The 13,888-nt window shown below is 46.1% G+C and overlaps 10 non-coding genes across 10 annotated transcripts; 7 read left to right on the forward strand and 3 right to left on the reverse strand.

Moving 5' to 3' along the window:
- Positions 1–1,330: 1,330 nt before the first annotated feature.
- LOC146818526 (U6 spliceosomal RNA) lies at positions 1,331–1,437 on the forward strand. The gene has a single exon (XR_014963590.1). It is a non-coding gene; the product is annotated as a U6 spliceosomal RNA (small nuclear RNA).
- A 1,007-nt stretch (positions 1,438–2,444) lies between these two features.
- On the reverse strand, positions 2,445–2,517 carry TRNAR-ACG (transfer RNA arginine (anticodon ACG)). Its single transcript has one exon. It is a non-coding gene; the product is annotated as a tRNA-Arg (tRNA).
- A 774-nt stretch (positions 2,518–3,291) lies between these two features.
- Positions 3,292–3,398, forward strand: LOC146818528 (U6 spliceosomal RNA). The gene has a single exon (XR_014963591.1). It is a non-coding gene; the product is annotated as a U6 spliceosomal RNA (small nuclear RNA).
- A 1,850-nt stretch (positions 3,399–5,248) lies between these two features.
- On the forward strand, positions 5,249–5,355 carry LOC146818529 (U6 spliceosomal RNA). Its single transcript, XR_014963592.1, has one exon. It is a non-coding gene; the product is annotated as a U6 spliceosomal RNA (small nuclear RNA).
- Positions 5,356–6,352: 997 nt separating this feature from the next.
- Positions 6,353–6,425, reverse strand: TRNAR-ACG (transfer RNA arginine (anticodon ACG)). The gene has a single exon. It is a non-coding gene; the product is annotated as a tRNA-Arg (tRNA).
- A 774-nt stretch (positions 6,426–7,199) lies between these two features.
- Positions 7,200–7,306, forward strand: LOC146818531 (U6 spliceosomal RNA). The gene has a single exon (XR_014963593.1). It is a non-coding gene; the product is annotated as a U6 spliceosomal RNA (small nuclear RNA).
- A 1,850-nt stretch (positions 7,307–9,156) lies between these two features.
- On the forward strand, positions 9,157–9,263 carry LOC146818532 (U6 spliceosomal RNA). Its single transcript, XR_014963594.1, has one exon. It is a non-coding gene; the product is annotated as a U6 spliceosomal RNA (small nuclear RNA).
- A 997-nt stretch (positions 9,264–10,260) lies between these two features.
- On the reverse strand, positions 10,261–10,333 carry TRNAR-ACG (transfer RNA arginine (anticodon ACG)). The gene has a single exon. It is a non-coding gene; the product is annotated as a tRNA-Arg (tRNA).
- A 770-nt stretch (positions 10,334–11,103) lies between these two features.
- LOC146818534 (U6 spliceosomal RNA) lies at positions 11,104–11,210 on the forward strand. The gene has a single exon (XR_014964435.1). It is a non-coding gene; the product is annotated as a U6 spliceosomal RNA (small nuclear RNA).
- Positions 11,211–13,048: 1,838 nt separating this feature from the next.
- On the forward strand, positions 13,049–13,155 carry LOC146818535 (U6 spliceosomal RNA). The gene has a single exon (XR_014963596.1). It is a non-coding gene; the product is annotated as a U6 spliceosomal RNA (small nuclear RNA).
- The last annotated feature ends 733 nt before the right edge of the window (positions 13,156–13,888 follow it).

The following is a 13,888-nucleotide window of genomic DNA, read 5'->3' on the forward strand; positions in this document are numbered from 1 at the left end:
TGGCCGATCGTGGCCGATCGGGGCAGAAGGGAGCAGGGCAAGATGCTCATGATCCTGCTCTAATAATGAACTGCCTTCCTCTCTCCTTACCTGTGGTTCTGCCTGGCTGCTTGGTTCCAGTTGTAGGCCTACATCCCACAGGCAATTTGCTTGTCCCTCTCACACATGTAAATGGGTCAGCACTCAAGTGCACACACCTGCCTGCACCCACAGACCCTCTCACACACACTTTTCTCAACAAGATTTTTTCCTAGTTTAGAGACTCAGAGACCCATGTTGAAATACAAAAGCAGCACACCACATGACGGCCTTCACATAGAATCCAGCAGCAAATGGGAAACTTTTAACTAGCCGTGGTCCTATTACTGCAGCCCTACCATGGAACGACTGCTGGATGAGTCCTGCTCGAGAATATTGAACCTACAACAAGTCTGAGGTAAATAAGAATTCCACAGGAATACCATAAAACAGGGACCTATGACCCTTTCGAGCCAGATAGGAGTCGAACCTACAATCTTCTGATCCGTAGTCAGACGTGTTATCCATTGCGCCACTGGCCCCATGTAGGATTACCCATACTTTTGTCCTTAAGAGGACCAGAAGTTGTGTGTGTGTGTGTGTGTGTTTTAAAACACCATTCCATCAACCTTTTTAGCCACGTTTACTGCTCACAACCAGAAGACACAAGTAAACCCACCTGACCTCCTGAAATTCTGTTCTGTCAGGTGTTCCTAACTTATACAAAGGACTTTAGGAGGACGAAGGACCTAAAAGTCAGGGGAAATGGTCCTAGGTCCAAGGAAATGTTTTAGATCAGCCTCAGTTTCTTAAATATTCTGCATTAACATCATCAGTTCCACGTCTGTGTGGAGCTGATCTTGAGGACTCCTTAATCAGCAGGCGGGTACAACAATAAAGTGTTTAATATTACAATACAGGCGAAAATTCAGACACCTTGTCATAGGCTCACCTTGTCCAGGGACCCAAGCATGCTGCCTTTCACCTCTCAGAGCCCTTCACCTAACCTACTGTGCAGCTGTCTCACCTTTAATATCACTGTTCCACAGGCAGCATGATGTCACAATGTTCCTTGTCAGTAGCCTGAACCATGAGCCTTTGCAACCCTGGCATAATCTACATGCTTCCAATTGGTGAAGTCTTGGACCACAAATGCAGTGAAGAATAATGGATTGTTACTCTTCATGCATTTTTGCCCATTGGCTCAGATTTGAATGCTTACTGGCCATACGAGCATCTCTGCCAGGCCACCCTATGTCTAGAGACCGTAGATTTAGAGAGTTTATAAACATTGTAGGTTCATCAATGAAGTGTGCTCGCTTCGGCGGCACATATACTAAAATTGGAACGATACAGAGAAGATTAGCATGGCCCCTGCGCAAGGATGACACGCAAATTCGTGAAGCGTTCCATATTTTTACCAGCTTTCAGGAGAGAAATGTTCTATGTTTTCAAGACTAATTGAAATAATAAAGCAGGTTCCAGTGCTTTCCTCCTAATATCTATTTTTCAATTTGTCTCTCCTCAACATTTTTAATGTATTTACCTCGCAGTAATGAAGGTGCACTCTATGGCCAGCTGCATTTAGCAAGGAAGCCTGCAGGACTTCTGGGACTTTTCTTTCCCTTCTTCAGCCTCCCTGTCATTATTCTTCACAACCCCCAAATCTATACTGCTGCCAGCGATGCGTTGCTTTGTGGGAAGCAAGAGAAAGAGAAGGGGAGGGCCTATGCAAATGATGGCCTCAGGGCTGTCTGGGAGTCCCTTTTCAGCAGTACTGTTAAAATCCGCCTTGCAACCAGATTGGTCGGGTAAGCTGAAAAACACCAGGCATGATTGGGCACCAGGTCCTCTAGGCCCTTGGAGGACATATCGGCGCTGCATCCCTCAGTTTCTGAGGTCCAAGAAATGTTCACCCTCCACCCTAATAGAGAGGTCTTGGCCGATCGTGGCCGATCGGGGCAGAAGGGAGCAGGGCAAGATGCTCATGATCCTGCTCTAATAATGAACTGCCTTCCTCTCTCCTTACCTGTGGTTCTGCCTGGCTGCTTGGTTCCAGTTGTAGGCCTACATCCCACAGGCAATTTGCTTGTCCCTCTCACACATGTAAATGGGTCAGCACTCAAGTGCACACACCTGCCTGCACCCACAGACCCTCTCACACACACTTTTCTCAACAAGATTTTTTCCTAGTTTAGAGACTCAGAGACCCATGTTGAAATACAAAAGCAGCACACCACATGACGGCCTTCACATAGAATCCAGCAGCAAATGGGAAACTTTTAACTAGCCGTGGTCCTATTACTGCAGCCCTACCATGGAACGACTGCTGGATGAGTCCTGCTCGAGAATATTGAACCTACAACAAGTCTGAGGTAAATAAGAATTCCACAGGAATACCATAAAACAGGGACCTATGACCCTTTCGAGCCAGATAGGAGTCGAACCTACAATCTTCTGATCCGTAGTCAGACGCGTTATCCATTGCGCCACTGGCCCCATGTAGGATTACCCATACTTTTGTCCTTAAGAGGACCAGAAGTTGTGTGTGTGTGTGTGTGTGTGTGTTTTAAAACACCATTCCATCAACCTTTTTAGCCACGTTTACTGCTCACAACCAGAAGACACAAGTAAACCCACCTGACCTCCTGAAATTCTGTTCTGTCAGGTGTTCCTAACTTATACAAAGGACTTTAGGAGGACGAAGGACCTAAAAGTCAGGGGAAATGGTCCTAGGTCCAAGGAAATGTTTTAGATCAGCCTCAGTTTCTTAAATATTCTGCATTAACATCATCAGTTCCACGTCTGTGTGGAGCTGATCTTGAGGACTCCTTAATCAGCAGGCGGGTACAACAATAAAGTGTTTAATATTACAATACAGGCGAAAATTCAGACACCTTGTCATAGGCTCACCTTGTCCAGGGACCCAAGCATGCTGCCTTTCACCTCTCAGAGCCCTTCACCTAACCTACTGTGCAGCTGTCTCACCTTTAATATCACTGTTCCACAGGCAGCATGATGTCACAATGTTCCTTGTCAGTAGCCTGAACCATGAGCCTTTGCAACCCTGGCATAATCTACATACTTCCAATTGGTGAAGTCTTGGACCACAAATGCAGTGAAGAATAATGGATTGTTACTCTTCATGCATTTTTGCCCATTGGCTCAGATTTGAATGCTTACTGGCCATACGAGCATCTCTGCCAGGCCACCCTATGTCTAGAGACCGTAGATTTAGAGAGTTTATAAACATTGTAGGTTCATCAATGAAGTGTGCTCGCTTCGGCGGCACATATACTAAAATTGGAACGATACAGAGAAGATTAGCATGGCCCCTGCGCAAGGATGACACGCAAATTCGTGAAGCGTTCCATATTTTTACCAGCTTTCAGAAGAGAAATGTTCTATGTTTTCAAGACTAATTGAAATAATAAAGCAGGTTCCAGTGCTTTCCTCCTAATATCTATTTTTCAATTTGTCTCTCCTCAACATTTTTAATGTATTTACCTCGCAGTAATGAAGGTGCACTCTATGGCCAGCTGCATTTAGCAAGGAAGCCTGCAGGACTTCTGGGACTTTTCTTTCCCTTCTTCAGCCTCCCTGTCATTATTCTTCACAACCCCCAAATCTATACTGCTGCCAGCGATGCGTTGCTTTGTGGGAAGCAAGAGAAAGAGAAGGGGAGGGCCTATGCAAATGATGGCCTCAGGGCTGTCTGGGAGTCCCTTTTCAGCAGTACTGTTAAAATCCGCCTTGTAACCAGATTGGTCGGGTAAGCTGAAAAACACCAGGCATGATTGGGCACCAGGTCCTCTAGGCCCTTGGAGGACATATTGGCGCTGCATCCCTCAGTTTCTGAGGTCCAAGAAATGTTCACCCTCCACCCTAATAGAGAGGTCTTGGCCGATCGTGGCCGATCGGGGCAGAAGGGAGCAGGGCAAGATGCTCATGATCCTGCTCTAATAATGAACTGCCTTCCTCTCTCCTTACCTGTGGTTCTGCCTGGCTGCTTGGTTCCAGTTGTAGGCCTACATCCCACAGGCAATTTGCTTGTCCCTCTCACACATGTAAATGGGTCAGCACTCAAGTGCACACACCTGCCTGCACCCACAGACCCTCTCACACACACTTTTCTCAACAAGATTTTTTCCTAGTTTAGAGACTCAGAGACCCATGTTGAAATACAAAAGCAGCACACCACATGACGGCCTTCACATAGAATCCAGCAGCAAATGGGAAACTTTTAACTAGCCGTGGTCCTATTACTGCAGCCCTACCATGGAACGACTGCTGGATGAGTCCTGCTCGAGAATATTGAACCTACAACAAGTCTGAGGTAAATAAGAATTCCACAGGAATACCATAAAACAGGGACCTATGACCCTTTCGAGCCAGATAGGAGTCGAACCTACAATCTTCTGATCCGTAGTCAGACGTGTTATCCATTGCGCCACTGGCCCCATGTAGGATTACCCATACTTTTGTCCTTAAGAGGACCAGAAGTTGTGTGTGTGTGTGTGTGTGTTTTAAAACACCATTCCATCAACCTTTTTAGCCACGTTTACTGCTCACAACCAGAAGACACAAGTAAACCCACCTGACCTCCTGAAATTCTGTTCTGTCAGGTGTTCCTAACTTATACAAAGGACTTTAGGAGGACGAAGGACCTAAAAGTCAGGGGAAATGGTCCTAGGTCCAAGGAAATGTTTTAGATCAGCCTCAGTTTCTTAAATATTCTGCATTAACATCATCAGTTCCACGTCTGTGTGGAGCTGATCTTGAGGACTCCTTAATCAGCAGGCGGGTACAACAATAAAGTGTTTAATATTACAATACAGGCGAAAATTCAGACACCTTGTCATAGGCTCACCTTGTCCAGGGACCCAAGCATGCTGCCTTTCACCTCTCAGAGCCCTTCACCTAACCTACTGTGCAGCTGTCTCACCTTTAATATCACTGTTCCACAGGCAGCATGATGTCACAATGTTCCTTGTCAGTAGCCTGAACCATGAGCCTTTGCAACCCTGGCATAATCTACATACTTCCAATTGGTGAAGTCTTGGACCACAAATGCAGTGAAGAATAATGGATTGTTACTCTTCATGCATTTTTGCCCATTGGCTCAGATTTGAATGCTTACTGGCCATACGAGCATCTCTGCCAGGCCACCCTATGTCTAGAGACCGTAGATTTAGAGAGTTTATAAACATTGTAGGTTCATCAATGAAGTGTGCTCGCTTCGGCGGCACATATACTAAAATTGGAACGATACAGAGAAGATTAGCATGGCCCCTGCGCAAGGATGACACGCAAATTCGTGAAGCGTTCCATATTTTTACCAGCTTTCAGGAGAGAAATGTTCTATGTTTTCAAGACTAATTGAAATAATAAAGCAGGTTCCAGTGCTTTCCTCCTAATATCTATTTTTCAATTTGTCTCTCCTCAACATTTTTAATGTATTTACCTCGCAGTAATGAAGGTGCACTCTATGGCCAGCTGCATTTAGCAAGGAAGCCTGCAGGACTTCTGGGACTTTTCTTTCCCTTCTTCAGCCTCCCTGTCATTATTCTTCACAACCCCCAAATCTATACTGCTGCCAGCGATGCGTTGCTTTGTGGGAAGCAAGAGAAAGAGAAGGGGAGGGCCTATGCAAATGATGGCCTCAGGGCTGTCTGGGAGTCCCTTTTCAGCAGTACTGTTAAAATCCGCCTTGCAACCAGATTGGTCGGGTAAGCTGAAAAACACCAGGCATGATTGGGCACCAGGTCCTCTAGGCCCTTGGAGGACATATCGGCGCTGCATCCCTCAGTTTCTGAGGTCCAAGAAATGTTCACCCTCCACCCTAATAGAGAGGTCTTGGCCGATCGGGGCAGAAGGGAGCAGGGCAAGATGCTCATGATCCTGCTCTAATAATGAACTGCCTTCCTCTCTCCTTACCTGTGGTTCTGCCTGGCTGCTTGGTTCCAGTTGTAGGCCTACATCCCACAGGCAATTTGCTTGTCCCTCTCACACATGTAAATGGGTCAGCACTCAAGTGCACACACCTGCCTGCACCCACAGACCCTCTCACACACACTTTTCTCAACAAGATTTTTTCCTAGTTTAGAGACTCAGAGACCCATGTTGAAATACAAAAGCAGCACACCACATGACGGCCTTCACATAGAATCCAGCAGCAAATGGGAAACTTTTAACTAGCCGTGGTCCTATTACTGCAGCCCTACCATGGAACGACTGCTGGATGAGTCCTGCTCGAGAATATTGAACCTACAACAAGTCTGAGGTAAATAAGAATTCCACAGGAATACCATAAAACAGGGACCTATGACCCTTTCGAGCCAGATAGGAGTCGAACCTACAATCTTCTGATCCGTAGTCAGACGCGTTATCCATTGCGCCACTGGCCCCATGTAGGATTACCCATACTTTTGTCCTTAAGAGGACCAGAAGTTGTGTGTGTGTGTGTGTGTGTGTGTTTTAAAACACCATTCCATCAACCTTTTTAGCCACGTTTACTGCTCACAACCAGAAGACACAAGTAAACCCACCTGACCTCCTGAAATTCTGTTCTGTCAGGTGTTCCTAACTTATACAAAGGACTTTAGGAGGACGAAGGACCTAAAAGTCAGGGGAAATGGTCCTAGGTCCAAGGAAATGTTTTAGATCAGCCTCAGTTTCTTAAATATTCTGCATTAACATCATCAGTTCCACGTCTGTGTGGAGCTGATCTTGAGGACTCCTTAATCAGCAGGCGGGTACAACAATAAAGTGTTTAATATTACAATACAGGCGAAAATTCAGACACCTTGTCATAGGCTCACCTTGTCCAGGGACCCAAGCATGCTGCCTTTCACCTCTCAGAGCCCTTCACCTAACCTACTGTGCAGCTGTCTCACCTTTAATATCACTGTTCCACAGGCAGCATGATGTCACAATGTTCCTTGTCAGTAGCCTGAACCATGAGCCTTTGCAACCCTGGCATAATCTACATACTTCCAATTGGTGAAGTCTTGGACCACAAATGCAGTGAAGAATAATGGATTGTTACTCTTCATGCATTTTTGCCCATTGGCTCAGATTTGAATGCTTACTGGCCATACGAGCATCTCTGCCAGGCCACCCTATGTCTAGAGACCGTAGATTTAGAGAGTTTATAAACATTGTAGGTTCATCAATGAAGTGTGCTCGCTTCGGCGGCACATATACTAAAATTGGAACGATACAGAGAAGATTAGCATGGCCCCTGCGCAAGGATGACACGCAAATTCGTGAAGCGTTCCATATTTTTACCAGCTTTCAGAAGAGAAATGTTCTATGTTTTCAAGACTAATTGAAATAATAAAGCAGGTTCCAGTGCTTTCCTCCTAATATCTATTTTTCAATTTGTCTCTCCTCAACATTTTTAATGTATTTACCTCGCAGTAATGAAGGTGCACTCTATGGCCAGCTGCATTTAGCAAGGAAGCCTGCAGGACTTCTGGGACTTTTCTTTCCCTTCTTCAGCCTCCCTGTCATTATTCTTCACAACCCCCAAATCTATACTGCTGCCAGCGATGCGTTGCTTTGTGGGAAGCAAGAGAAAGAGAAGGGGAGGGCCTATGCAAATGATGGCCTCAGGGCTGTCTGGGAGTCCCTTTTCAGCAGTACTGTTAAAATCCGCCTTGTAACCAGATTGGTCGGGTAAGCTGAAAAACACCAGGCATGATTGGGCACCAGGTCCTCTAGGCCCTTGGAGGACATATTGGCGCTGCATCCCTCAGTTTCTGAGGTCCAAGAAATGTTCACCCTCCACCCTAATAGAGAGGTCTTGGCCGATCGTGGCCGATCGGGGCAGAAGGGAGCAGGGCAAGATGCTCATGATCCTGCTCTAATAATGAACTGCCTTCCTCTCTCCTTACCTGTGGTTCTGCCTGGCTGCTTGGTTCCAGTTGTAGGCCTACATCCCACAGGCAATTTGCTTGTCCCTCTCACACATGTAAATGGGTCAGCACTCAAGTGCACACACCTGCCTGCACCCACAGACCCTCTCACACACACTTTTCTCAACAAGATTTTTTCCTAGTTTAGAGACTCAGAGACCCATGTTGAAATACAAAAGCAGCACACCACATGACGGCCTTCACATAGAATCCAGCAGCAAATGGGAAACTTTTAACTAGCCGTGGTCCTATTACTGCAGCCCTACCATGGAACGACTGCTGGATGAGTCCTGCTCGAGAATATTGAACCTACAACAAGTCTGAGGTAAATAAGAATTCCACAGGAATACCATAAAACAGGGACCTATGACCCTTTCGAGCCAGATAGGAGTCGAACCTACAATCTTCTGATCCGTAGTCAGACGTGTTATCCATTGCGCCACTGGCCCCATGTAGGATTACCCATACTTTTGTCCTTAAGAGGACCAGAAGTTGTGTGTGTGTGTGTGTGTGTTTTAAAACACCATTCCATCAACCTTTTTAGCCACGTTTACTGCTCACAACCAGAAGACACAAGTAAACCCACCTGACCTCCTGAAATTCTGTTCTGTCAGGTGTTCCTAACTTATACAAAGGACTTTAGGAGGACGAAGGACCTAAAAGTCAGGGGAAATGGTCCTAGGTCCAAGGAAATGTTTTAGATCAGCCTCAGTTTCTTAAATATTCTGCATTAACATCATCAGTTCCACGTCTGTGTGGAGCTGATCTTGAGGACTCCTTAATCAGCAGGCGGGTACAACAATAAAGTGTTTAATATTACAATACAGGCGAAAATTCAGACACCTTGTCATAGGCTCACCTTGTCCAGGGACCCAAGCATGCTGCCTTTCACCTCTCAGAGCCCTTCACCTAACCTACTGTGCAGCTGTCTCACCTTTAATATCACTGTTCCACAGGCAGCATGATGTCACAATGTTCCTTGTCAGTAGCCTGAACCATGAGCCTTTGCAACCCTGGCATAATCTACATACTTCCAATTGGTGAAGTCTTGGACCACAAATGCAGTGAAGAATAATGGATTGTTACTCTTCATGCATTTTTGCCCATTGGCTCAGATTTGAATGCTTACTGGCCATACGAGCATCTCTGCCAGGCCACCCTATGTCTAGAGACCGTAGATTTAGAGAGTTTATAAACATTGTAGGTTCATCAATGAAGTGTGCTCGCTTCGGCGGCACATATACTAAAATTGGAACGATACAGAGAAGATTAGCATGGCCCCTGCGCAAGGATGACACGCAAATTCGTGAAGCGTTCCATATTTTTACCAGCTTTCAGGAGAGAAATGTTCTATGTTTTCAAGACTAATTGAAATAATAAAGCAGGTTCCAGTGCTTTCCTCCTAATATCTATTTTTCAATTTGTCTCTCCTCAACATTTTTAATGTATTTACCTCGCAGTAATGAAGGTGCACTCTATGGCCAGCTGCATTTAGCAAGGAAGCCTGCAGGACTTCTGGGACTTTTCTTTCCCTTCTTCAGCCTCCCTGTCATTATTCTTCACAACCCCCAAATCTATACTGCTGCCAGCGATGCGTTGCTTTGTGGGAAGCAAGAGAAAGAGAAGGGGAGGGCCTATGCAAATGATGGCCTCAGGGCTGTCTGGGAGTCCCTTTTCAGCAGTACTGTTAAAATCCGCCTTGCAACCAGATTGGTCGGGTAAGCTGAAAAACACCAGGCATGATTGGGCACCAGGTCCTCTAGGCCCTTGGAGGACATATCGGCGCTGCATCCCTCAGTTTCTGAGGTCCAAGAAATGTTCACCCTCCACCCTAATAGAGAGGTCTTGGCCGATCGGGGCAGAAGGGAGCAGGGCAAGATGCTCATGATCCTGCTCTAATAATGAACTGCCTTCCTCTCTCCTTACCTGTGGTTCTGCCTGGCTGCTTGGTTCCAGTTGTAGGCCTACATCCCACAGGCAATTTGCTTGTCCCTCTCACACATGTAAATGGGTCAGCACTCAAGTGCACACACCTGCCTGCACCCACAGACCCTCTCACACACACTTTTCTCAACAAGATTTTTTCCTAGTTTAGAGACTCAGAGACCCATGTTGAAATACAAAAGCAGCACACCACATGACGGCCTTCACATAGAATCCAGCAGCAAATGGGAAACTTTTAACTAGCCGTGGTCCTATTACTGCAGCCCTACCATGGAACGACTGCTGGATGAGTCCTGCTCGAGAATATTGAACCTACAACAAGTCTGAGGTAAATAAGAATTCCACAGGAATACCATAAAACAGGGACCTATGACCCTTTCGAGCCAGATAGGAGTCGAACCTACAATCTTCTGATCCGTAGTCAGACGCGTTATCCATTGCGCCACTGGCCCCATGTAGGATTACCCATACTTTTGTCCTTAAGAGGACCAGAAGTTGTGTGTGTGTGTGTGTGTGTTTTAAAACACCATTCCATCAACCTTTTTAGCCACGTTTACTGCTCACAACCAGAAGACACAAGTAAACCCACCTGACCTCCTGAAATTCTGTTCTGTCAGGTGTTCCTAACTTATACAAAGGACTTTAGGAGGACGAAGGACCTAAAAGTCAGGGGAAATGGTCCTAGGTCCAAGGAAATGTTTTAGATCAGCCTCAGTTTCTTAAATATTCTGCATTAACATCATCAGTTCCACGTCTGTGTGGAGCTGATCTTGAGGACTCCTTAATCAGCAGGCGGGTACAACAATAAAGTGTTTAATATTACAATACAGGCGAAAATTCAGACACCTTGTCATAGGCTCACCTTGTCCAGGGACCCAAGCATGCTGCCTTTCACCTCTCAGAGCCCTTCACCTAACCTACTGTGCAGCTGTCTCACCTTTAATATCACTGTTCCACAGGCAGCATGATGTCACAATGTTCCTTGTCAGTAGCCTGAACCATGAGCCTTTGCAACCCTGGCATAATCTACATACTTCCAATTGGTGAAGTCTTGGACCACAAATGCAGTGAAGAATAATGGATTGTTACTCTTCATGCATTTTTGCCCATTGGCTCAGATTTGAATGCTTACTGGCCATACGAGCATCTCTGCCAGGCCACCCTATGTCTAGAGACCGTAGATTTAGAGAGTTTATAAACATTGTAGGTTCATCAATGAAGTGTGCTCGCTTCGGCGGCACATATACTAAAATTGTAACGATACAGAGAAGATTAGCATGGCCCCTGCGCAAGGATGACACGCAAATTCGTGAAGCGTTCCATATTTTTACCAGCTTTCAGGAGAGAAATGTTCTATGTTTTCAAGACTAATTGAAATAATAAAGCAGGTTCCAGTGCTTTCCTCCTAATATCTATTTTTCAATTTGTCTCTCCTCAACATTTTTAATGTATTTACCTCGCAGTAATGAAGGTGCACTCTATGGCCAGCTGCATTTAGCAAGGAAGCCTGCAGGACTTCTGGGACTTTTCTTTCCCTTCTTCAGCCTCCCTGTCATTATTCTTCACAACCCCCAAATCTATACTGCTGCCAGCGATGCGTTGCTTTGTGGGAAGCAAGAGAAAGAGAAGGGGAGGGCCTATGCAAATGATGGCCTCAGGGCTGTCTGGGAGTCCCTTTTCAGCAGTACTGTTAAAATCCGCCTTGCAACCAGATTGGTCGGGTAAGCTGAAAAACACCAGGCATGATTGGGCACCAGGTCCTCTAGGCCCTTGGAGGACATATCGGCGCTGCATCCCTCAGTTTCTGAGGTCCAAGAAATGTTCACCCTCCACCCTAATAGAGAGGTCGTGGCCGATCGGGGCAGAAGGGAGCAGGGCAAGATGCTCATGATCCTGCTCTAATAATGAACTGCCTTCCTCTCTCCTTACCTGTGGTTCTGCCTGGCTGCTTGGTTCCAGTTGTAGGCCTACATCCCACAGGCAATTTGCTTGTCCCTCTCACACATGTAAATGGGTCAGCACTCAAGTGCACACACCTGCCTGCACCCACAGACCCTCTCACACACACTTTTCTCAACAAGATTTTTTCCTAGTTTAGAGACTCAGAGACCCATGTTGAAATACAAAAGCAGCACACCACATGACGGCCTTCACATAGAATCCAGCAGCAAATGGGAAACTTTTAACTAGCCGTGGTCCTATTACTGCAGCCCTACCATGGAACGACTGCTGGATGAGTCCTGCTCGAGAATATTGAACCTACAACAAGTCTGAGGTAAATAAGAATTCCACAGGAATACCATAAAACAGGGACCTATGACCCTTTCGAGCCAGATAGGAGTCGAACCTACAATCTTCTAAGCCGTAGTCAGACGCGTTATCCATTGCGCCACTGGCCCCATGTAGGATTACCCATACTTTTGTCCTTAAGAGGACCAGAAGTTGTGTGTGTGTGTGTGTGTTTTAAAACACCATTCCATCAACCTTTTTAGCCACGTTTACTGCTCACAACCAGAAGACACAAGTAAACCCACCTGACCTCCTGAAATTCTGTTCTGTCAGGTGTTCCTAACTTATACAAAGGACTTTAGGAGGACGAAGGACCTAAAAGTCAGGGGAAATGGTCCTAGGTCCAAGGAAATGTTTTAGATCAGCCTCAGTTTCTTAAATATTCTGCATTAACATCATCAGTTCCACGTCTGTGTGGAGCTGATCTTGAGGACTCCTTAATCAGCAGGCGGGTACAACAATAAAGTGTTTAATATTACAATACAGGCGAAAATTCAGACACCTTGTCATAGGCTCACCTTGTCCAGGGACCCATGCATGCTGCCTTTCACCTCTCAGAGCCCTTCACCTAACCTACTGTGCAGCTGTCTCACCTTTAATATCACTGTTCCACAGGCAGCATGATGTCACAATGTTCCTTGTCAGTAGCCTGAACCATGAGCCTTTGCAACCCTGGCATAATCTACATACTTCCAATTGGTGAAGTCTTGGACCACAAATGCAGTGAAGAATAATGGATTGTTACTCTTCATGCATTTTTGCCCATTGGCTCAGATTTGAATGCTTACTGGCCATACGAGCATCTCTGCCAGGCCACCCTATGTCTAGAGACCGTAGATTTAGAGAGTTTATAAACATTGTAGGTTCATCAATGAAGTGTGCTCGCTTCGGCGGCACATATACTAAAATTGGAACGATACAGAGAAGATTAGCATGGCCCCTGCGCAAGGATGACACGCAAATTCGTGAAGCGTTCCATATTTTTACCAGCTTTCAGGAGAGAAATGTTCTATGTTTTCAAGACTAATTGAAATAATAAAGCAGGTTCCAGTGCTTTCCTCCTAATATCTATTTTTCAATTTGTCTCTCCTCAACATTTTTAATGTATTTACCTCGCAGTAATGAAGGTGCACTCTATGGCCAGCTGCATTTAGCAAGGAAGCCTGCAGGACTTCTGGGACTTTTCTTTCCCTTCTTCAGCCTCCCTGTCATTATTCTTCACAACCCCCAAATCTATACTGCTGCCAGCGATGCGTTGCTTTGTGGGAAGCAAGAGAAAGAGAAGGGGAGGGCCTATGCAAATGATGGCCTCAGGGCTGTCTGGGAGTCCCTTTTCAGCAGTACTGTTAAAATCCGCCTTGCAACCAGATTGGTCGGGTAAGCTGAAAAACACCAGGCATGATTGGGCACCAGGTCCTCTAGGCCCTTGGAGGACATATCGGCGCTGCATCCCTCAGTTTCTGAGGTCCAAGAAATGTTCACCCTCCACCCTAATAGAGAGGTCTTGGCCGATCGTGGCCGATCGGGGCAGAAGGGAGCAGGGCAAGATGCTCATGCTCATGATCCTGCTCTAATAATGAACTGCCTTCCTCTCTCCTTACCTGTGGTTCTGCCTGGCTGCTTGGTTCCAGTTGTAGGCCTACATCCCACAGGCAATTTGCTTGTCCCTCTCACACATGTAAATGGGTCAGCACTCAAGTGCACACACCTGCCTGCAC

The sequence above is a fragment of the Triturus cristatus genome, chromosome 6 (assembly GCF_964204655.1).
Source record: "Triturus cristatus chromosome 6, aTriCri1.1, whole genome shotgun sequence".
In the NCBI taxonomy this organism is placed as follows: Eukaryota; Metazoa; Chordata; class Amphibia; order Caudata; family Salamandridae; genus Triturus; species Triturus cristatus.